This window comes from Ovis aries, chromosome 2 (genome assembly GCF_016772045.2).
Source record: "Ovis aries strain OAR_USU_Benz2616 breed Rambouillet chromosome 2, ARS-UI_Ramb_v3.0, whole genome shotgun sequence".
Classification (NCBI taxonomy): Eukaryota; Metazoa; Chordata; class Mammalia; order Artiodactyla; family Bovidae; genus Ovis; species Ovis aries.
In genome coordinates, this window is record NC_056055.1 from 150,671,198 (window position 1) to 150,694,534 (window position 23,337).

The 23,337-nt window shown below is 43.1% G+C and overlaps 1 protein-coding gene across 10 annotated transcripts in view; it reads right to left on the minus strand.

The window, feature by feature from the left end:
• Positions 1–23,337, minus strand: part of TANC1 (tetratricopeptide repeat, ankyrin repeat and coiled-coil containing 1) — a 244,229-nt gene that overhangs the window by 165,261 nt on the left and 55,631 nt on the right. For all 10 annotated transcript variants that reach the window (XM_042244924.2, XM_042244919.2, XM_060409856.1 and 7 more), the window contains exon 2: positions 19,676–19,785. The gene's annotated coding sequence lies outside the window, so the exon portion shown is untranslated. The remainder of the gene's footprint in view (positions 1–19,675; positions 19,786–23,337) is intronic.

Here is a 23,337-nt window from a genome sequence, read left to right on the forward strand (position 1 = left end):
TTCCAATGAGTCAACTCTTCGTATGAGGTGGCCAAAGTATTGGAGATTCAGCTTTAGCATAGCCTGATGAACTATGGACAGAGGTTCGTGACCCTGTACAGGAGACAGGGATCAAGACCATCCCCATGGAAAAGAAATGCAAAAAAGCAAAATCGTTGTCTGGGGAGGCCTTACAAATAGCTGTGAAAAGAAGAGAAGTGAAAAGCCAAGGAGAAAAGGAAAGATATAAGCATCTGAATACAGAGTTCCAAAGAATAGCAAGGAGAGATAAGAAAGCCTTCCTCAGTGATCAATGCAAAGAAACAGAGGAAAACAACAGAATGGGAAAGACTAGAGATCTCTTCAAGAAAATTAGAGATACCAAGGAAACATTTCATGCAAAGATGGGGTCAATAAAGGACAGAAATGGTATGTACCTAACTGAAGCAGAAGATATTAAGAGGTGGCAAGAATACACAGAAGAACTGTACAAAAAAGAAGTTATCAAGTTCCTGATAAATTAAAAAATCATACATGTAACAGTGTACTTAAAAACAAGCATGATAGGATAAAATAAGAAATACTGTCTTTTTTCACTTTACCGTATTACAGATCAAGAGTCACAGGTATAACAAAAATAAATACTGGCCAAACAGAATCCCTCAATTTCTACCCCATAAAAACCTTAGCTTCTACCACACAAGTAATATAAACATATGGTTGGATATAAATATTTAAAAATAAATATTGGAAAAAGTGGAGAACTTTGGTTCTCATTTCTTTATATATTTTTGAGGAAGAGAGAAAAGACCAGCCTCTAGGTCACAACAACTGAAATTATCTAATGAGAGAAAATTTCCTATAATGTTTATTTAAAAGAAAATAAAATGAGCATATGACATTATCTTCAATGATCTGCAGTCACCCAGATTTTCTTGTTTTTCTACTATCATTCAACATCTAAGTTTCCCAAATGCCACAGATTCTTCCTTTTAAAACTCAGGAAGTTACATCAACGATTTAGTTTACTTTTACTGCTCAGATTTCTCCTTTAACACATAAACTCTTTGGAGATAGGCATAATGTCTCCATGTTATATGTTAAATAAGCATTCTGCACAGTGATTACAATGGTATATAAAAAATAACAAAGTTATCCTAGATTAAACAGTGAGATGACTTCAAAACAAGACAAAAACCTATTTCAGTCTGCAATCCCAATGGCAGTATAATAAACATGACCACTTTGTGTGAAATCATAAAGTAATACCAGCCTTCAAGCCTTCCTCTTCAGGAGTGCCATACTGCCTATTTACATTATTTCAAGTCAAATCCATGAGCTGAGGGCGGGGACTACGTTTATTCTTGAACAGATACAAACAGAAGCCGGAACACAGTCTTCGCACCCACTCTGTTCTCAGTATTTGTTGACAGATTTAACTAGGCTGCAATGAACACAGATGAGCTATTTCCTCCAAATCAAGCAATTAAACAACATTTATAGCAGTTTATAAATTATAAAGAATATTCCTATATATTTTCATTTGCAAAGAATGCAAAAAAACTCAGTTAAGTCCATGAGATACTTGGGAGGAAAATGCTGCATTTTACAATACCCTTTCATGTCCACACCTGAGTCAGCCTTAAAATCTCAAGATAATAAAACCTTATCCAGTTATCCTGGACACCTAAACATACGCTATTTGCTCATGCCATGGAAAGGGACTTCTTGCATCAAACCATCTACCTGACCTCACAGCAAAGCAGTCTCAGAAGATGACTCCATTCTTTAGTTGTTGAAACATGTATATCATCATATGTGAAATGGATCGCCAGTCCAGGTTCGATGTATGAGACAGGGTGCTTGGGGCTGGTGCACTGGGATGACCCAGAGGGATGGGATGGGGAGGGAGATGGGAGGGGAGTTCAGGATGGGGAACACATGTACACCAATGGCAGATTTATGTCAATGTATGGCAAAACTAACACAATATTGTAAAGTAATTAGCCTCTAACAAATAAATAAATTAAAATAAAATAAAAATTTTAAAAAGGGGATGTAATGTATAGCATGGGATAATAATGAATAGCATTGTATTGTAAGTTGGAAAGTTGCTAAGTAAATATTGAAACTTCTCATCAAATGAGAGGTGATAGCAACTGTGTATGATGAAAAATGGTAACTGAACTTCGTGTGATCATTTCACAGTGTATAAATTTGTCAAATCATTGTATCTTACAGCAAAACAAATATAGTATTGTATGTCAATTATACTTCAAAAATAAAAAAATAAAAATAACCTACTTAATTTGTAAAATAAACAAATAAATAAAGCCAGAGTAGCAATATTTACAAGTGAAAAACACTGGAAAGTAAGACACACATACTCATTAAGAAAAAAAAATTTTTTTTAATTTCAGAGAGACATCAAAAATATCCTCAATTTTAGGGACTCAAAATGTTTTCAAAGTAATAAGATTTAAGACTCACCTAACACAATAGTGATGACATTTGTAGGGCTGCCTTTAGAACCTTCCTTTGCATTGGCAACTTTTACTATTTATCGAAAGAAAGGAAATGGGTGACAGTGGTGATGGGGGTGATGGTGTCTAAAGCAGCCTATAGGATAAATAATACGGAAGAGAGCAAGCTAGAGAAAACAAAGTCGAATAGAGACCACAAAAGGAAACAAAGAGCTCTGCTGGGGAGGCACAGGCTGCTGCTGGAAACTCATGGAAAACTGTATTGTTAATAGAAGCTTCCTGAAAGCAAGAGCCATATCTTGACGACATTCTTTTACAGTTCCCAGGAGGCTGGGGAGAAAAACCAACCCTTGTTGAATACTTGAAATTCCAGGCGGTCTCTCTCACATTTTTCCCCACCCTGGCTAGTAGAGAAAACCTAGGAATCAAGAGACCTGACCCTGGCATTGTGACAGGAAACAGGCCACTAAACGTCTCTGGGATGCAGATGCTTCGTCCAGGAAAGTTGCAGGAAAAGAGAAGGGGTTATTGATCAAGAAATCAGAAGGCAATTGTGATGATAAGTTAAAATAGTGGCCTTTCATATGGCTTAACATGCAGAGCTGGGGAAAAGGAGATAAAGCACAGGGGAATGATGCCGTAAGACACAACAGACCTAACCAGCTGGTCCTCTCTATTTGAACTCATTCTCCAAACTCTACGTCTAATTCTGCTGTTCTTTAAAGCTAGGTTTGTCTTAGGCAAAAAGATGTCAAGTTTGACTATGAGTTAATAACAGGAAAGTACATTTACAGTCACAAGTAATGTGAATTTAAAAGAGTTCTGGAGGGAAAAAAACAGAGTTCTGGGCATGAAGTTTGAAATCAGATGCTTAAGTTCTGATGCCCCAAATTCAGTGCAAATTCCCTATTAGATCGAAGTCATTTTCAACCCCTATTTAAAATACTCTGTAGAAAGATATACAAGTTGTTTTGAGAAACATGTCTTTAAAAATCTCAGTCTCCAAAGCTAGTATTTCATGTTGCTAAAAAATTACTACATATAAGTTTGTTTAAAGAAGTTTTCATTTTGATAACACATGGCAGAAGAGAAATTTTACTTTTGGAAGAAAATATTAAGAAGTGACCTGCTTCTGGCTACAAGATCCATTTTCCTATAATGTGAAGAGATTTGTTTCATTCAACTTTGAATACCATGCCCTTCATAAAACCTTCCCAGGCCATGATAGTCAAAAGGTACGTTTAATTCCACACCTCACTTTGTACTATCAATCAAAATCACAGTGAAAAATAATGAACTCTACAAATCTCCCATGGTACCTAAAAAGGTCCCTTACTTGTAACAAACACCAAGTCTCCTTAAATGAAAGAATCAGTTCAGTTCAGTCGCTCAGTCGTGTCCGACTCTTTCTGACCCCATGAGTCACAGCATGCCAGGCCTCCCTGTCTATCACCACCTCCCGGAGTTCACTCAGACTTGCATCCATCGAGTCAATGATGCCATCCAGCCATCTCATCCTCTGTCGTCCCCTTCTTCTCCTGCCCCCAATCCCTCCCAGCATCACAGTCTTTTCCAATGAGTCAACTCTTCACATGAGGTGCCCAAAGTACTGGAATTTTAGCTTTAGCCTCAGTCCTTCCAAAGAAATCCCAGGGTTGATCTTCAGAATGGACTGGTTGGATCTCCTTGCAGTCCAAGGGACTCTCAAGAGTCTTCTCCAACACCACAGTTCAAAAGCATCAATTCTTCGGCGCTCAGCCTTCTTCACAGTCCAACTCTCACATCCATACATGACCACAGGAAAAACCATAACCTTGACTAGACAGACCTTAGTCAGCAAAGTAATGTCTCTGCTTTTAAATATGCTATCTAGGTTGGTCATAACTTTTCTTCCGAGGAGTAAGTGTCTTTTAATCTCATGGCTGAAATCACCATCTGCAGTGATTTTTGGAGCCCAGAAAAATAAAATCTGACACTGTTTCCACTGTTTCCCCATCTATTTCCCATGAAGTGATGGGACCAGATGCCATGATCTTCGTTTTCTGAATGTTGAGCTCCAAGCCAACTTTTTCACTCTCTTCTTTCACTTTCATCAAGAGGCTTTTAGTTCCTCTTCACTTTCTGCCATAAGAGTGGTGTCATCTGCATATCTGAGGTTATTGATATTTCTCCCAGAAATCTTGATTCCAGCTTGTGTTTCTTCCAGCCCAGCGTTTCTCATGATGTACTCTGCATAAAATTTAAATAAGCAGGGTGACAATATACAGCCTTGACATACTCCTTTTCCTATTTGGAACCAATCTGTTGTTCCATGTCCAGTTCTAACTGTTGCTTCCTGGCCTGCATACAAATTTCTCAACAGGCAGGTCAGGTGGTCTGGTATTCCCATCTCTTTCAGAATTTTCCACAGTTTATTGTGATCCACACAGTCAAAGGCTTTGGCATAGTCAATAAAGCAGAAATAGATGTTTTTCTGGAACTCTCTTGCTTTTCAATGATCCAGCGGATGTTGGCAATTTGATCTCTGATTCCTCTGCCTTTTCTAAAACCAGCCTGAACATGAGAAAGTTCACGGTTCACGTATCGCTGAAGCCTGGCTTGGAGAATTTTAAGCATTACTTTGCTAGCGTGTGAGATGAGTGCAATTGTGCGGTAGTTTGAGCATTCTTTGGCATTGCCTTTCTTTGGGATTGGAAGGAAAACTGACCTTTCCAGCCCTATGGCCACTGCTGAGTTTTCCAAATTTGCTGGCATATTAAGTGCAGCACTTTCACACCATCATCTTTCAGGATTTGAAATAGCTCAACTGGAATTCCATCACCTCCACTAGTTTTGTTCATAGTGATGCTTTCTAAGGCCCACTTGACTTCACATTCCAGGATGTCTGGCTCTAGATGAGTGATCACATCATCATGATTATCTGGGTCGTGAAGATCTTTTTTGTACATTTCTTCTGTGTATTCTTGCCATCTCTTCTTAATATCTTCTGCTTCTGTTAGGTCCATACCATTTCTGTCCTTTATTGAGCCCATCTTTGCATGAAATGTTCCCTTGGTATCTCTAATTTTCTTGAAGAGATCTCTAGTCTTTCCCATTCTGTTCTTTTCCTCTATTTCTTTGCACTGATCACTGAAGAAGGGTTTCTTATCTCTCCATGCTATTCTTTGGAACTCTGTATTCAGATGCTTATATCTTTCCTTTTCTCCTTGGCTTTTCGCTTCTCTTCTTTTCACAGCTATTTGTAAGGCTTCCCTAGACAGCCATTTTGCTTTTTTGCATTTCTTTTCTATGGGGATGGTCTTGATCCCTGTCTTCCGTACAGTGTCACGAACCTCCGTCCATAGTTCATCAGGCACTCTGTGTATCAGATCTAGGCCCTTAAATCTATTTCTCACTTCCACTGTATAATCTTAAGGGATTTGATTTAGGTCATACCTGAATGGTCTAGTGGTTTTCCCTGCTTTCTTCAATTTAAGTCTGAATTTGGTAATAAGGAGTTCATGATCTGAGCCACAGTCAGCTCCTGGTCTTGTTTTTGTTGACTGTACAGAGTTTCTCCATCTTTGGCTGCAAAGAATATAATCAATCTGATTTCAGTGTTGACCATCTGGTGATGTCCATGTGTAGAGTCTTTTCTTGTGTTGTTGGAAGAGGGTGTTTGCTATGACCAGTGCATTTTCTTGGCAAAACTCTATTAGTCTTTGCCCTGCTTCATTCCACATTCCAAGGCTAAATTTGCCTGTTACTCCAGGTGTTTCTTGACTTCCTACTTTTGCATTCCCGTCCCCTATAATTAAAAGGACATCTTTTTTGGGTGTTAGTTCTAAAAGGTCTTATAGGTCTTCATAGAACCGTTCAACTTCAGCTACTTCAGTGTTACTGGTTAGGGCACAGACTTGGATAACTGTGATATTGAATGGTTTGCCTTGAAGACGAACAGAGATCATTCTGTCGTTTTTGAGATTGCATCCAAGTACTGCATTTCGGACTCTTTTGTTGACCATGATGGCTACTCCATTTCTTCTGAGGGATTCCTGCCCGCAGTAGTAAATATAATGGTCATCTGAGTTAAATTCACCCATTCCAGTCCATTTTAGTTTGCTGATTCCTAGAATGTCGACGTTCACTCTTGCCATGTCCTGATTGACCACTTCCAATTTGCCTTGATTCATGGACCTGACATTCCAGGTTCCTATGCAATATTGCTGAATAGCGAGGTTGTTATGGAGGGAAAATCAAAATCAATAGCAATCCTCTCCAACAACAGATTTGGGCTAATAATTTGAGAATTCTTTTGTTACCAAGTACTAATTTCCAAGTTTATGGACAAAGTTATTTGACTTACAGCACATTCCCATGGCAGGATCAGGCTTTCAGAAGTACCAGCTGCAGGTAGGTTTCATTTGGGGATTTTAAATATACACACAGAAAGGATTAGTACAACAGAGAAGCCAAAGCCTGAAATCAATACATTCTGCCTCAAACCAGGAAAGGTTCAGATAGGGAAATAACCAAGTGCAGCTGCTGCTGCTGCTGCTAAATCACTTCAGTTGTGTCCGACTCTGTGTGAGCCCACAGACAGCAGGTTCACCAGGCTCTGCCATCCCCGGGATTCTCCAGGCAAGAACACTGCAGTGGGTTGTCATTTCCTTCTCCAATGCAGGAAAGTGAAAAGTGAAAGTGAAGTCACTCCAGTCGTGTCCAACTCTTCATGATCCCATGGACTGCAGCCTACCAGGCTCCTCCATCCATGGGATTTTCCAGGGAAGGGTACCGGAGTAGGTTGCCCTTGCCTTCCCTGAACCAAGTGCAGAGTTCCTGGCAATTATCATTATGCCTCCCAGGCCAATGGCTCTCATGCAGGATAGAGCTCTAGTCTTGCAGAAAGCCCCTGCTTATCTAGAAGCTTCACCCAGGTGCTCCCCAACCAGGCACCTGCCTCTCAACCTAACAGCATGACACTACCTAACTAGAGAACAAAATAACTGTGACATTATTATCATCACCACCACCATCCAGATGGCCACAGATATTTAATTTATTAGAGAAAGAAAAGGCATTTCACAAGCCCACTTCAAAAATCTATTTCAAAAGCTTCCTCTTAGAAGCCTTCCTGGTCTTACTCTCATTGCTTACCCACCTGCCTCCTCCACTAGGCTGTGGGCCTCTGAATGGCCAGACCCTGCCAAGCTTCACCAGCACAGTTTTCTCACTTCAATATCAACGGACATATCAGAGAGCAACACAATCTTAACCCATCTCTAATTCTCAAAGGGAAAAACTGTACCTCAGAACACACTGCCAGCCTAATAAATTTAAGTAAATGTAACCTCCTTGTTTAAAATGCAAGACCCTGAGCATCAGAGGAACTTGTCCTGACTCTCCTAAGATAGGGTTAGATTTTCCAATTACGGAATAAGCACTAGGCTAGGTGTTTCATTCTGCACACATTCCTGAGTCTCCACTCTGTGCCAGTCAGAGCGGGGTGCAAAGTATAACATGTGGGAGGAGGAAGACAACATCGTCAACAAACACGGGCAGGAAGCCACAAGTCCAGGCCTCCCTTTTCTCTGTAAAGTGAAACTGAAGTCTGAGAGGAGCAGGGATGGTTCGGAACAGCCCCTGTAGAGAAGAGGAAGGCAAGCACAAGATTAAAAGGACAGCTCAACAGCTCAATCAGTTCTGATTGCCCAACCAAGAGCAAGACACAAGAAAAGTGTGCAATTCCATCCTCTGATGCCCAGCCCCGAGGAAGAACCATCCAGAGGACAAGAGGCTTGATCGGCTATCGGGTGTTGGCAGCACCCCAAGTGGTCGGGGTGCTCATACAAGAGTGCCCAGAGTGATGAGGCTGGACAGGAAGCGAGTGGAGCCCCGAGCAGGACAGCCAGAGAGAACAGGGATGGTGTTTCAGAGAGATCAAAGAGCAAATACAGAGGGACTAAGTGAATGAAGAAGCTAAGCAGAGGCTGTCTGATCCCCTTAATTTTAAATTCTTGGATATGGAACAATTCCAGACACTGTTAAAGCCCACATGACTGCCAGCAGCACGGTTCACTGAAGTGGAACATCCTCAAGTGAGGATCGGAAGCAAGGAAGTTAAGGGACTTGATTCTTGGCCTGGGAAAGGGCCATTCAGATGCTCCCTGCAATAAGGGAGGCAAGGTTAAGGATATCAACCACCACCCTAACAGCCAGTGTTTACCAAAGTCTTTACTATATATCAGGTTTTCCTGGTAGCTTAGCTGGTAAAGAATCCTCCTGTAATGCAGGAGACCCCAGTTCAATTTCTGAGTTAGGAAGATCCCCTGGAGAAGGGAATGGCTACCCACTCCAGTATTCTGGCCTGGAGAACTCCATGGACAGAGGAGCCTGGCAAGCTACAGCCCGTGGGGTTGCAAAGAATCAGACACAACTGAGTGACTTTCACTTTCCTTTCTTTACTGTACATCAGTTAAGTGGAAGAGTTTTATATTCTTCGGCAACCTCATTTTTAAAATCTTTAAAAAATCATCTATGATTCCTTTTTCTAAATAAGAACGCAAAGGCTTAGACAGATGAACAACTTGCCCAAGATTACGCAATTCATAAAGGTGAAGCTGGGACTTGAACCCAGCTCTGACTTGAAAGCTCAGGCTCTGAATTGCTACCTCCCAAGTCCTCAATGAACCAGGGAGAGGGGAGCTAGGAAGGTGACTAGGAAAACACAGAATACAAGTCTCAAAGACAAAGTGGCTTTTGCATGAGGGTGACAAAGCACAGTTGTTATGGATCCAGCTGAGGATAGCTGGGAAAAAGCCAATGCCAGGCCAGAGTAGCCATGAGGCCGAAGCCGGTGCAGCACCACCCAGGGTGTGGCTATGAAGCTCAGTCTCTGCATGTGGTCACACCCTTTCTCACACAGCTCCACGGAGGGTGTGACCAGACCACAGAACACTGTCCTGTGTAAGGTTTACAGCAACTAGAGACCCCAGTCCCAATCCTCATAAAGGCGATTAGCTCCTTAACAGCCGCCCCTGATTACATCTTTTTCTCTTTTCCCTTCTCCTTCCTGTGAAGTTTTCTACTTATATCATACAACAGAGTGATGAACCGCAACTCAATGGGCCACCTTCTTGATGTGTGACAATGACAGCTCCCTGAGCAAAGGTCGGAGGCATCACGTCATTAACTAAATGACCTTGGGCAAGTTATTTCGCCTTTCACTGGCTCATCCGTCTAGCAGGAACACTGCTTCCCTTCCCGTTTGACAGGGTAATATCAAGTCTCTTCCACCTCTAGGTGCTATCATTGCAAAGGGGAAGCTTTATTTCTTGTTCATAGGGCCACTGTAATCACAGCAGCTGATAAACCATCACCACAGATGAAAAAGGAACTCCTCTAAGGAGTCTATGGCATGGGCTGATGGTAAGTCTTTAGTATGAAAGGAGAAGCGATCCTGAAGACATGTCAGAAAGTCCATTTTTTTCCAAAAAGTGTTAAAAGGCACTCAATCAATCAGTGCCAGCTGAATGAAGCCTGGTATTATAAATCTAAAGAAATTAAATTTTTAAAATTGCACTGCATCTGGCCTCAAAGTGAAAAAGGTCAGGCAACTTCAAAGATGCTCTGTGAAAGGCGGCTATTCATTACGCCAAGATCCCTTGCTTACGGCGCTGAGAGACGGATCTTTCACTTAAAGCTTCAGAATAGAATATAAGACGTCAAAATCCCTCCTCCACTTCTGTCAGTGCTTGCTATGATGCTCTGAACAAGGTTATAACCTCCCCAGGACCCAATTTCATTAGGTTGGGCGTTCTCAATACCCATGTAGTTTGCTTCTTTTTTTTCCAGACTCCCCCAGGTGATTCTGATGTACAGCCAGCAACACACATTTAGGACTAATTATATTTCAGGCCCTGCTCTAAGCACTTTATATATATAGTCATTTAATCCTCACACCAGCCCTCTACAGAAGGTTCTATCAGTATCTCCATTCTATTGGGGCACAGAGAAGCTGGAACTTGCCCAGAGTCATGAAGCTCACGAGGTCCCATCCAGGCATCCGGGCTCCAGAGCCTGACCATGTAGTCCTATCCCATGCCTCCTTTTGGATAAAAGTGAGAGAGTAGCTCCCAGGGGCCTGGTGAGGTGGTGAAACAGTCAAAACTGTCAAACAGGGGGGACAAATCATCTTTGGACACACACACACCTGCCACCCCGACTGTAGCATCCCATGCCTCAAATCTTTCTTGGAAAAGAAAATCTATCTATATCTCTTATCTTGAAAAAGACACCTACTGTCCACTCCCTCAAGTTCTGCTAGGCACCCAATCAGAGTTATTTCAAACTACCGTGTTGTCAATATGTATGCTCTGGAGGTATCACACAAGATACATGCAAAAAAATGAGCACACTCAAGTCATGAGCTCACAGGTGGAAAATACTGGGAGATGGGTCATACTGTTGACGAAGAAGATACTTTGGGGCAGAGACCTCCGTGTCACATAGGCAATGCTTCCCCCATTCCACACACTTACCCAGAAATAAGAAACTATGCTATTCAAGAGGAACTCAAAACACACCTCCCCATTCTCACTAGAATTGAATGAAGCTTGTTAAAAAGCGATCGGCTGGGGTAAGGAATGGCCTTGTGCCCAAGTTCTCCTCTGGACAGTTTTACACAGTCCAGTTAATGTAACATGGTCTTAACCTTGGACATCAAAGTTCTAAAATAAATTAGGTGATGCCAGTAATAATGCAGTCAGACACGACTGAAGTGACTTAGCAGCAGCAGCGGTAATAACGAAGTGGAGAGCCAAACCAAATTCACTAGTGTCACACTCGTGCATCATATGAGCATCCTCTCTTCCCACAGCTAAGGCAAGTATATCAACACACGGATCATGGGGCTCTTATCTGATATTTGTAACGAAAACCATTCTGGGCCATAAACATTTGGTTGCAGTTCAGTTCAGTTCAGTCACTCAGTTGTGTCCGACTCTTTGCGACACCATGGACTGCAGCATGCCAGGCTTCCCTGTCCATCACCAACTCCTGGAGTGTCCTCAGACTCACGTTTATTGAGTCGGTGATGCCATCCAACCGCCTCATCCTGTCGTCAACTTCTCCTCCTGCCTTCAGTCTTTCCCAGCATCAGGGTTTTTTCCAATAAGTCAGTTCTTCGCATCAGGTGGCCCAAGTATTGGAATTTCAGCTTCAGCATCAGTCCTTCCAAAGAATACTGGTTGCAGTACACAGTATCAAACTGCGACTGCCACAGGGCCTATCAGAAAGGTCGCGTGGGAATGTGTGCTCAGCCGCTCCAGTCAGGCTCTTTATGACCTGATGGACTATAGCCCATCAGGATCCTCTGTCCATGGGATTCTCCAGGCAAGAATACGGGAGTTGCCATGCCCTCCTCCAGGGATCCTCCCAACCCAGGGATTAAACCTGCATTTCTTGCATTGCAGCTGGATTCTTTACTGCTGAGCCACCAGGGAAGCCCCACGTGAGAATGGGCATTGGCTTTATTTTTTTAATTCACTCCAACCGCCCCCAAATGGGGGAATACCAGAGTTCCAGATGATAAAATTCAAAGACAACTCATGCTAGGAAACAAAAGCCAAACATGTAAAGGAGACCTTTTTTTTTTTTTTTTTTAAATATTAACAAATCCAGGCTCAAAGGAAGATAGGAAAGACACAAGGGTGCCATCCAAGTCAGGAGTATCTGACCTTTTAAGTGCCATGGGCTGCCTCAGCAATCTAGACCCTCTAATCAGAATGTTTCTGAGTGATTTTGACACAGAAAATGCAATTACAGAGAAAATCAATTATACTGAAGCAGATATCAAAATATTTAAAAAGCAAATCTGTGATAATAGTAATGTGTGCTTCTTAACGCATAAATAACACGACACAGCAGCAGGTCTAAGAGCTACTGTAGTTTCCTGAGTGGTGATAGGCATAATTGATAGCTTAAACTACCTCCCTCAACATGATACAAAAGTCTATAATTTCTGTGTGCCAAAGCCACAGGTGCTACTGTTATTCCACAGTTTATTCTCCCTTTCATGATTGAAGGAAAAACTATGTTTTGGCTACAGTATAGCAAAATTTGCATTTTTCTCCACCCATCAAAGTTCAGAGATGCTCTGCAGTGCATCTAATGACCCTAAGAGTTTGGGACTCTTACCCAGAGAACCAGGGTCAGACCCAACAGAACCATTACTCTGACTTGCCAAAAGCTCTGCAAATAGCCCAGGAGTTGCTAGAGAAACAGTAGCTCACTTTTATCCCACTCCTGGAACCACTGAAATACAGGACATTAAATAGTAATTTACTGATTGGCGGACATTAAACAGTAATTTACTGATTGGCACACATTAGCAGGATTGGGAACTCCACAAAGACATCACCCCTAACAATTATATGCCAAGTTCCATGGTTAATTTTCACAGTAGTCTGTAAAAGTTCTATTTAACAAGAAAGTCCATCACCACCAAATTACTAACAACAGCTAGCCTGGCATCACAAGAGAGATACCTATGGAAACTTAGTATGAAACAATATACAAAAGCATGAAAGTCAGGGTGAATATTAGGGACAAATGTGTTTTATGTTAGTTTTATTTTCTCGAATTCTCTTCTTATCCTTTAAAAAAGTATTTAAGGTCTAATATGTATGGCCTTCCCATGAATTGGACCAGGCTTCCAAGAGAGACTGGTACCCAAGGCTTGGCCTCTTCCGCCCCCACTGCTTCATACAACCAGGCCACTCACCAGATGCATGCCTTCATGGGGGATGCCCTAGGAAGATAAATATCATTCAGAGTCCAAAATACACGGACTCACATTGGGCCACTGCCAGTTTCTCATGGACCCTGGGTAACTGAGACGGTTTTTGTTTTCATAGTTAGGACCTACAAACAACAGCTGCAAAAGTGTAATACTTTTTCTAGACTAATAAAATTACCTAAATCTGGCTCACTGTTTCAGCTGTGGCAGCAGCCAAACTTCCCAGAAAGATGCAAGCCCTGTATAGATTCCAGAAGATCTGGGATGGGAGCTCTGAGCTAAACCGGAGGCATTCAAACCGAACCCAACAGCAAAAGATACATTAACTAAGTTCTGAATTGCAGGATAATTCCTATGCATGGAGATTACAAACATTTTTAGGAGTCAGATAAAACTTTAATCAAACCTATAAAGTTCAAGCACACTTGAAGTTATGTGACATGCCATATATGAACATCAGATTTTTTTCCTCTAAAACACAGTGAAAGGTTCAATTAAAGCCCTTAACTCTGCAGGGAAGCCTTTGATCACAGATTCTGTCACCACCTCTCAACACACACAGACAGTATGAAACATATCTCAGACCTAAGGAACAAAATCAGTATTGTGAAGTGGTGTGTACACCACACATACATATGCACAGAGATCTCGCTCTTTCAAGTCGGGGGCCGGGGTGGCGGGGGACAGGGAAATGAGTTGCAGAAACTACAGCTTCCAAACTGAAAAGGTTCCTTAGACACAGTACATGAACACAGCTATCAAATTATGTTCCAAATATAAGTGTGTGGTCCCAATGCCTTCTTTAAGGAAAAACAGCCTCATTAGAACCTGGTGGAAAACAGGAACAATTTTCTTGAATGACTCTGAATTAAAGACAGTGGTTATGAAACTGTTTTAGATGAAATGAAGATGTTGCACAGATGTTTTAAGCTGTCACGGTCTTACTAAAACATCTTTCTGCCACAGCAAAATATGAGTCCGCAACAGAGCTAGATATAAAGTAATAAATATCTGTCCCTTGTCTTTATGTAATCCAACTTCCCAAGCTGACTCCCTTCTGCCTCCTCAGAAACCTAATAAAGCCCATATTTCAATGTACTGATAATTCACTGAAAACCACAAAGCCATTCATCTCCAATTCAGACTTAGGTTATGACTTTTTTTGCAATTATCTCTTCTTATCAATACTGTAAATCTGTAACAAACAAAAGGCCTTTACTCCACAAATCCAACAGACCACCATAAAAATAACAGCCAAGGTGGGGACACAAATGCACCCCATAGTAAGTACGCTTACGCCTTTCACTGTGAAGAATCTGGCTTAGTCCTCACGACGAGGAGGAGGTTGGAACTGTAATTGTGCTCTCTGACAGATAAAGAAATTTAAGAGTCAAAGAAACTTCAAAGCCTGCCCCAAGCCACACTTTCCCTCTTTTTAAAAACAATTTTAATTGGAGGATAATTGCTTTACAATATTGTCTTGGTTTCTGCCATACATAAACATGAATTGGCCACAGGTTTACATATGTCCCCTCCCTTGTGAGCCTCCCTCCCACCTCAAGGCCCATCCCACCCCTCTAGGTTGTCACAGAGCACTGGATTTGAGCTCCCTGCGTCATACAGCCAATTTCCGCTTATCTATTTTACATATATTAATGTATATATTTCAACGCTACTCTCTCAATTCATCCCACACTTTCCTTCTCAACATAGCACTCCTTGGAGGAAAGAACACTAGACCCTCACTTTTGGTACCCTGAGCTTTGGATCCCAAGATTAAATGATGCATGAAACCAGCCTCTGTTGCACAGCATGGGGCCTAAAGATAGGACATATAAAACTAATTGTTTCTGTGGAATTTAGAAACCATTCAACTTTCACTAAAGCAGACCCTCCCCTTAGAGAAACTTGTTACCAAAAAGGAGAACTATGATGGAAAAGAAAGAACATTTCCTTCTTGGAACAGGGCAAAAGGAGAGACCTATAGGGAAACAAAATACAGAACTGTCTGTGCCAGGACTGCGTCCAAGTCCATCCTCGCAAGATCAGTTAAACAGAACAATAAACCTCATTAGAACTCTGCTTTAATTCACCTGCCTAGTCTTAAATATGTAGGTTTCATAGATGATATCTTCATCTACTCCAAAACAGTTACATTTAGAACTATTAATAATAGCAAAAATCAGATCTACAGATACTATCCTCATTATCAAGGTTTTTACTTGGGTCTTTTCTGCCCTTACTACTTTAAGCACATGAATGATTCAATCAACATCATCAGAGGTCCAGAAGAGTTCATATTTTCACATGTTGTTATTTATAACCTAAAAAGGAGAGGCTCCTCTGAGCTAGCCAGTTATCAACTTCCACAACTTCTTCAGCTCTTCCAGAGTTTCTTAAAAATGTCACTGACTTTTAAAGCACCTTCCCATAAAAACCCTTCGAGGGTAAGGAGCATGACCCCACCGTCCTAAGCTCGGGCTACCTAGCCAATATGCAGCTAATAAAAAAAATCAGGGGTTGAACCCAGATAAAGCCACAGAAGACACAGACCATGGTTTTTCCATTTAAGGGTCTTGTCTTTATCACCTACTATGTTTAAAAAAAAAAATACACACACATACATATATGGTGATACACAAATTTGGAAAAGTCCCTGATGCTGGGAAAGACTGAGGGCAGAAGAAGAGGGCGACAGGATGAGACGGGTGGATGGCATCACTGACTCAAAGGACATAAGTTTGAGCAAACTCCAGGTGATAGTGAAGGATGGGGGAGCCTGGCGTGCTGCCGCCCACGGGGTCACAAAGAGTCAGACACGACTTAGCAACTGAACAACAACACAATTTTGAGTAAAACCCAGTTCCTGCCCTGAACACAGCCAACCTATTCACCAGACAGAAATCTAAATGTGTGGCATCATGGGAACAGAACAAGTCAGAGCAGCACGATGATGAAGGTTTTGGAGCCACAGAGACCAATCCATAGGTTTAAAATCCCCAAACCCTAACTCTGCTATGCTTCACCCTCCTGTGATCCTGGGCCTGAAACTTAAACTCTCTAAATCTTAGAATCCTCATTTGTAACAGAGATGGCATACCACAAAGTGACTGTAAGAACTAAACACAATGTGCCAAGTGCCTAGAACTATGCCCAGCAAGAGATACATATTACATAGATGGCTGTGACGCTCTCGTTATTCCATCTGCTTATATCGGCCCAACTACAACTTGTAAAGCCCAATTAAATGTCAGTGGAATGGGCTTTCCTTTTCTCTGTTTAGGATATTAAAATGATAGGGCTTTATCGCCAATAACAATTCGGAGCTGACTGAGGGAGGGTGAAGGATGAGTCACACATTTCTGCCTTGAATAGTGCCGATGGCACAGCGGGAAAAGCAGACAGAAGCCTGGGGGTGAGGGGACCTGGGGAGGTGGAGAGTGGAGAGCAGGCAACAATTAGGAGGGAAATGAGTTCAGTCTGGATATCTCAAAAGTACATATGAGTCATCCCAGTAGAAATGTCCAAAAGATTGTTCGAGACAAGGGTGAACTTGGAGAAAGACCTGAGGGTCATTAGCATGTGGGTGGTGGCTAAAGCCGTTGAAATATAGAAGTCACCCAAAGAGGCTTAGCAGACTGGAAGCAAACCACCAAGGATACAAGCCCAGGGAATGTGCACACTCACCGGCAGGCACAGTAGGACCTGGGAAGAAACGAAAGGAGAAAAGTAGGAAAAATGCAAAGGAATCCAAAGGAAAAAGTTTCGAACGAGGAATGGGAGTGATCAGTAGGTCAAGAGCTACAGAAAAGTCACGTCACAAGTCCTCTTAAAGGCCATCTGTAACCTTAGCAGCAGGTTCCGTGACGGTGAGGCGATGGAAACCAGATGACAGGTCATCGGTAAGATCTCTGCCTAAATGGTGAAATTCTTTGATTTCAAAATAGAAACTCACTGTTCTCCAAACCCACCAAAACATTAAAACCTCAAACAACAGGTTACAAGGTGGTTTTTTTTTTCTACCAGAGAAGGAAATTTGCAAAAGAGACCCAGTTAAAAACCACAAAAGCCATTTAACATGATCTTTGCTATTAAGCTCCTATCTATTTCCTTGAAGTTGGTCCTCAGAGAGAGAAAAGAAAAATTAGCTTAATTCTCTACCACCCAAAAACTGGAGGAGGGAAAAAAGGGTCTAACTTACTAGATAAATTTCCTGTCCAATAACTCTAAGGGCAATGCATATAAACTGCTGTTTCAACATTACCTTGAGAAATCTGTTGCCACAAGTCGGGAGAGACTTCGGTTTCAATATGCAAATCCCTGCATACTTGGGTAAAATTCCATTTAAGCAGAGTCCCACCTGGATTTCTAAATAAGCCTGAGCTCTTGTTAAATGTAGTAGATTTTTCCTCAACATCATTTTCCTCGTTCTTTGTATACTTATAACTGTAGAAAGCGCTTTCCTAGGCAATTTTAAATAAAAGTTATAAAATGGTTTCTATGATGCAAATTATAGCACTACAAGGGACTGTTTGGCTTGGCAGTATAAACTGGTAAAACTAGTTAGCAGACTTCAAAAATTATTCCCCCAAAACATCTGCTCAAGCTAGAAAGAGGTTTCTGTTTTTTTTTAAGTCTACTCCACATACAAGAATTTATACACCATCACCTCTTAAGAAGCTTAAAACACGCGCACGCGTGCGCACACACACACGCATACACATAGATGGCAATTGAACAACGACAAATCTAAGTTGTGTCCAACTCTTGCGGCCCCATGGGCTACAGCCCACCAGACTGCTCTGTCCATGGGATTTTCCAGGCAAGAATACTGGAGTGGGTTGCCATTTCCTCTTCCAGAGGATCTTCCCAACCCAGGAATCGAACCCACATCTCCTAAACAGGTGGGTTCTTTATAACTGAGCCACCAGGGAAGTCAAGAGAAGTAGGTAGGTAGGTAGATATACACACAGCAGGGACACTCTCTCCATCCCCCTATTTCCAGTTCAGTAGGCCTAGGGGGAGTCCTAGTATCTTAATTTTTAAAACCTCAAGGGAAATTATAATGTGTTCTCCCCTGACATGCTCCTGTTGAGAAGCTTTTATGTTTTGGCAGGATCCGCCAAAGCAAGGGGGGCGGGCAGGGGGGATGGCAACCGTCCACTGCTTCATGGACGAGCAAGACATGGCTGGAAAGTGACTGCAGAATATGAAGTCCTGCGAGCAAGCCACGCTGGACAGATGGCAGAGTGCACCTGCACATCACACGGACGTCTCAAGAACACGCCGAGGCCGGAGGCAGCTTTAACCTTGACCCCGCCTCCTAGGGAAGAGTGTTTCCAGCACCCACAGAGAAAAGATCCAGGGCAGAGCCTTCATTCCCCAAGTCAACAGTTCTGTCCTGGGCCTCCTGGGGACTTCTGCTCCACAGCCTCAACTGAGAGCATCAGAGCATGAATAACAACAGTCGTCCAAGCTGTGCCCACTCAGGATGGGACTGGAGACTCCGTTCTCAGCCAATTCTCTCTCCTTAAAGGAAAGAGGGAATATTTGAGTCCTACTACATGCTACACACTGGAGACAGCAAATACAAAGGAAAAGATGTACAGAACAAAAATCTTACCCATCAGGAACCTCCAGTCTCACCAAACACCTTGCGTTAGGTACTTTTGCTTCACGATTTACATGTAAGATGGCAGTACAGGAAAACCACAGTCCAGGAGATGTTTAGCAACGTGTTTAAAGTTCTGAAGGCCACAAGAAGCCTCCCTGAAACCCAGGAGGGGAGTAACTCCAAACAGGTTAACAAGACAGCATGTAGAGCAGATGAGAGATGGACCCCAAGCTATTGCAACTGGCATGGCCCTAAAAAGGCAGCCTGGGAAGACGTCTGGGTAAGGTAGGTGTAAACGTCCCTTTATTTGTCTCCTGGTAACTATGGGGAAGTTTATATTAATTATTAAACTTCAAAAGCTTTTCACAAGAATTGGGGAAAAGAAACATGATAAAGAATAAACAACACAATATATTCATCTACTGAATCGTTCTGTCGTACCCCTGAAACTAATGCTACATGTCAACTACATCTCAATTTTAAAAATACATCAAAAACAGACAGCAGGCTGACACCATTAAAGATCTAAAGATTTTTATCAGTTCTGCTGATACAATATTTTTGGTGCCCGCCCCCCACCAGACCCTGAAATGGGCACTAAAAAAGGTTAGAAAGATTTTTAAAGAATGTTATCAACACTTCCCTATTACTAAGAGTTCTTTGACATAGTAATTAAGTCATGGATTTCTTTTTTCAATTCGTCTTAAATTTCTTTGAATAAAAAACCAATTTACCTTCAAAAGCCACAGAATTTTTCAGAAAATAACATATTGTGGAAAACTTGGCCTGTAGAAGTACAGCTTTTCCCTGGGTCTCACTCACCTTGCCTCACCCCAGGCTCCACTTGCTGGCAACAGAGAGCAGCTGTCTCACTCGGGGGGCACCCCAAAAGTTCCTCTGGATCAGGCGACTACACCAAGACAAGACGAGAACTGAAAAAAGAAAAACCAGTCAGTACACTCGTCCTATGACACCAGAAGCACAGAGTTTATAAAACCAGCTACAACCAGAAATTCAGAAAAAGCCATGATGGACGGGAAAAGCCATCAGTATATACACACTTTAAACAGGGGAACAAGGGTGATGGGCTGGCAAACCAAGAAAACGCGTTCCTCCTCCTGACAACCTCTGCCCAGGCTGACCAGGGACTGTCACTGAAAGCCCTGTCCTGAGCAAGGTACTGCAGTACCCAAACTACCTTCTCTAGCTTGGGTTTTCTTTTCGGCTGATACTAATGAGTCTGTAGCCCAACACACGCGTGTCAAAGGTTTCAGACAATGAGCCCAGAGCCTTGCCAAGGCACTCAGGGTGCTGAAGTTCTCCAGAATATTTTCTTCCCATACTTCCCGCCTCGCTCCTCACAGGTCCCGGCTCTCTACACGACTCACTGTTTCCCAACACACCGCCCAATCTCACACCTTTGCTCTCCCTGTTCCCTCATCCGGAGACACCGCCCCCACTCCAGAGATTAGTCATCCTCCAAACACAGCTCAAGTACCCGCTGCATGCCCGGCCTACCCGCACAGCCCCTTGCCTCTGCACACAAAGCCCCCTGCAGGCACCTGTGTCCTAGCGCTTGCTTCCCTCAGCCTTGACCGCCGCCCCTCCTCCCCAGCTGGCCCCTCCACCACCCTCCTGTTCTCACAAGGAGAGGCACATGCCAAGGCGTGTTTGTTTCTTGAAGGATTTCCAACAAGAGGTTCTCTGTGACTGACTCGGAGTCCATTTCCCTGGGAAATATTTTTCTTACTGCTACTCTGGTCCCGGAAGATGTTCTTTTTCAAGAGTGCTATCCAAGCTCCAACACACCGACAACCGGGCTCTTGCCCAAGTCAGTCCCCTCGCAGCAAGGCTGCCGGGCTTCATTGCCAAAGAGGATGGATCATGCGTAGTCACACTGGGGCCGACGAAACCACCTTGGCAGGGCCCCGGAGAGTAATAGGTTTGTGCATGCAAAGGCGGGGCAGAGGCCTCTTTTCCCCGTTAAGTCTGTTTGATGAGGAGCTCTATAAGACACGCCACGCTTCCACCCCCCTCTCCCCCATCACAACCCACTTGAACTTCAGAGATGAAAATGGAGCACGGGAGCTCTTTCTGGGAGGAAACCAGGGCCGGAGGCAGGGGACAAGCCCGATGCTCCCCACCTCCACCTCAGAGAGCTGAGATCTCATTCAAGCAGAACATGGAGGAGAAACCTACCCGGTCCAGGTGGTCCCCTGACATCAAATCTCACCTCACATTCAGCAACAGCCCCCAAAGCTGCCCAGGCTTCTGAGCGACCCCTGGGTTCTGCTTCCCTAGGTTGCTGACCTCGCTGGGAGCACTGACGCATTCACTGTAGCAGAGCACCAGCTGGTGAACCACAGCTCAAATGTCCGAGGCATCCTCCTAGGGTTCACCCGTAAGGGAATCACCTGCCTCTTTGCCGAGAGTCTGGCAACCAGGGAAGGAGTCCATCTCACGCCCGCTGCAAGGACTTCAGCCAGCCTCTTCGCACAAAACACCTCAGCAGCAGAGGCAGGCATCTCAACAGTCCCAACCACAACTGCCAGACAAGTATAAACGAATATCCACCACAGCTGCCCACGGTCGCAGACCCTCCGCCCAGAGCAACCACGGACAAGTGTGCACTCTCACCACTAACAGGTGGTGATACACCTCGTGCTCTCTCTCTGGCCTCTTCGCCACTCACAGCAACCCATTTACTACTTCTGTGATGGCAGGGGGCGGGCAGTCCTTTCTGAGTTTAAGATGACAAACAGAGCTCTGTAAATTACAGAGGTCCCAAAGGGGAGGCAACCTTCTGCAAGAAGGACTGTCCCTACAGCCTGATCTGTGGTGATGCGATCACAGAGTCTAGATTCTGCATTTGGTCCTACATAGGTTTTAAGGGCCACATTCAGTAATTACAGAAAGGAAAAAGGGAGGTGGAGACCAGAGGAACTGAGTGGTGTTTGAGGAGTTACTTATAACTACGGTTAGATCACTCATCCACCAGACTCAGAAGAGAAACTATGTCTCGAGTTTTCAATTGTCCTTTAAAAATCTATGTTAGTCAAGGAAAAAGTAGACCTTTTTACTTTTTATATTTTCTTGTTTTAGCCTTCCTCCACTAAAACTTCCAAGGTGGCACTAATGGTAAAGAAACCGCCTGCCAATGCAGGGGACATGAGAGATGTGGGTTCAGTCCCCGGGTCAGGAAGATCCCCTGGAGAAGGAAATGGCAACGCACTCCAGTATTCTTGCCTGGAAAATCCTATGGTCAGAGGAGCCTGGCAGGTTACAGCCCATGGGGTCACAAAGAGTCGGACACGACTGAGGCAACTTAGCACGACCACTGCAACGGCTCCATTCATTTTCAGCATGCAGTCCAATATTTGGGCCCAAGCAAGTTTTGAAAAACAAGCATTTTGCTATATAATATTCTCATGTAAACTGCAAAAGAAGACAAAGTAAATTTATTGAAGGAACTTTTTATGCAACCTAAAATACAGGAGTTTAGAGACCAGGTGGGTGATGACATTCAACTGCCAAATCACTAGCTTTTTATTTTCATGGATCTAATTTCCAATTGGCTCCTAAAAGTAAAATTTTTTAAAGCCTTTCGAAAGGAATTATTAGGGTTTACCTCCTGGCCCTCATTCTGTTTCAAAGATAAACAGAGAGACTTTAAAGTGGTTTATCCAACAGAAATAAGCTTTTTTTCTCTTAAGCATCCTTCCCAAAACCCAGCACCGGGCATCCTCAGACCACAAAACAAAGGTGAGGGAATGTTTGCCACCCACAGTGTGTGGCCAGTGATCCCGTGTAGCAGTCCACGGCCTCCGGTGACACTGGGTCCCACTGCACTGAATACTGCTCCTCAGAGTGTGAGGCCCAGAGAGGGCGACCAGCGAGATGAAGCCCGCAACCTTCACCGGGTCACACCCCACTGTATCTGAGAGCTCACGCAGCACAGTGGAAAACACCACCACAGAAATCATGAAGCCAGTGAAAGAAAGCTCTTGTTTTTGTTTTGCTTCATTTTGGATGCTGGTGCTTAATAGAAAGCAGGCTTAAACAAAGGCAAGAAAATAGGAAGAAGGAAAACTCTGGAGACTCAGCATGCATCTGGGACCTGAGCTGCAACAGGCATTATATAAAACTACTTGCTTCCATTTCAAATCTTGCAGTTTCCATTTTCCTTAACACAGGTTTACTACTAGTACCATTAAACTGTCCACTGAGGCGATTTAGATCCTTCACCACCCATCAGAATCTCCTGAGGAGCTTTAAAAATTCTAATGCCCAAAAGATTTAGAACAGAACCTCTAGGGACCCAAATGTGGTTACTTTTTAAAGCTGACCAGCTGATTCTAATGCAAAGCCAGGACTTGGAACTTCTGCGCTAACCTATCCTCAGGGTCTTTTTTTTTTCTGTCTTGGCAGTTGGGGAGCAGCAAATATTCACACCCAAAACAAAGGGAGTGGGAGGAGAGACACAA